Raw genomic sequence first — 1363 nt, 5'->3', positions numbered from 1 at the left:
GGGGCTGCCCGCTGTCACAGGCGCACCCACTATACAGGAGAGGAGAGGCGCACCCACTATACAGGAGAGGAGAGGCGCACATACTATACAGGAGAGGCGCACCCACTATACAGGAGAGGCGCACCCACTATACAGGAGAGACGCACATACTATACAGGAGAGGCGCACATACTATACAGGAGAGGCGCACATACTATACAGGAGAGGCGCACATATTATACAGGAGAGTCGCACACACTATACAGAAGAGTAGGATGACTTGGTGTTTGCCATGTTTTCTTTTAGATGTAGAAACGGTGCGATTGCGACAGTAAAGACGTAAGAAGTGATAAGATACGTATGTGGACCTTTACTATACCAACTACCAAGTTACATGTATGAGGTGAGGTTACTATCGTATAGAAGTTGGATTCAAAAATAATTAAGTCCACATTGATACCACTATGTAACAGTATACTGTATAATTTTACATTTTGTTAGGGGGCCCATTTATCAATAATCACAGACCCAATGCGAACTGTGGGTTATATTAGCACCCAAAATCGCATTGCAGTATGTGAATATACTGCTGCAATGTATCAAAAAGCATATGCAGGGACAGATGTCCCTGCGATGTGCTTGGAGTGAAATGGCCACATCAGTGTTCTCTAGTCCTCTACTGGGACTTCTGCTCATGCGCGGTTTAGTGAGCACGCATGTGCTACATCCAATGCATTTGAGTCTCCTAGAAAATATTGTGAAGTGTAGCCTATTGGCTATAGCAGCTGACAGCTTCGCAAATATCTGTTATGAACCATCCATAGGGTGATTCTTTGTGTGACGCATGGGATATTTACATGTACTATATATACTCTCTCTGAGTCTCATACATCACGCAGAGTTTAAAAATTCCCAGAAGGAAGGGTTTACTGTAGTGAAATTACAGTCCCGGTGTTGCAGAGAACACTACCTGCCTGATTTCCATCTTTTCATCTAGCAGTGAATAACGCCCCTATTCCTAACCCCTATTTATTCAACAGTGAAACAGCCAGTAATCCTGATATCCCATGGATGTAGTCAGAATCCCTCACAATGTCGACTGTCACAATACATTGTACCGTCAGCGACATCCTGACAGTGAGTACAGGGCTAGGGTTAGGCTGTGGTGGAGGGGGGTGGAGTAATGGTGGGTACACACTGGGTGATTAAAGTGGACGACTGAACGATAACGATATCGTTATTGTTCAGTCGTCCACTTTATCGTCCATTTTTATCACAAAAACGATGAACTATAACGACGACGCGCGTTCCCGCGGGTCGTTCGTCATCATCGTTCATCGGGTTAACATGCAGGCCAACCTGACGATGTTGTCAGGTTGCTACA

Source organism: Taudactylus pleione, unplaced genomic scaffold, assembly GCF_031769625.1.
Source record: "Taudactylus pleione unplaced genomic scaffold, aTauple2 ptg000487l, whole genome shotgun sequence".
NCBI classification, from domain to species: domain Eukaryota; kingdom Metazoa; phylum Chordata; class Amphibia; order Anura; family Myobatrachidae; genus Taudactylus; species Taudactylus pleione.
Note: the sequence above shows the minus strand (reverse complement) of the source record.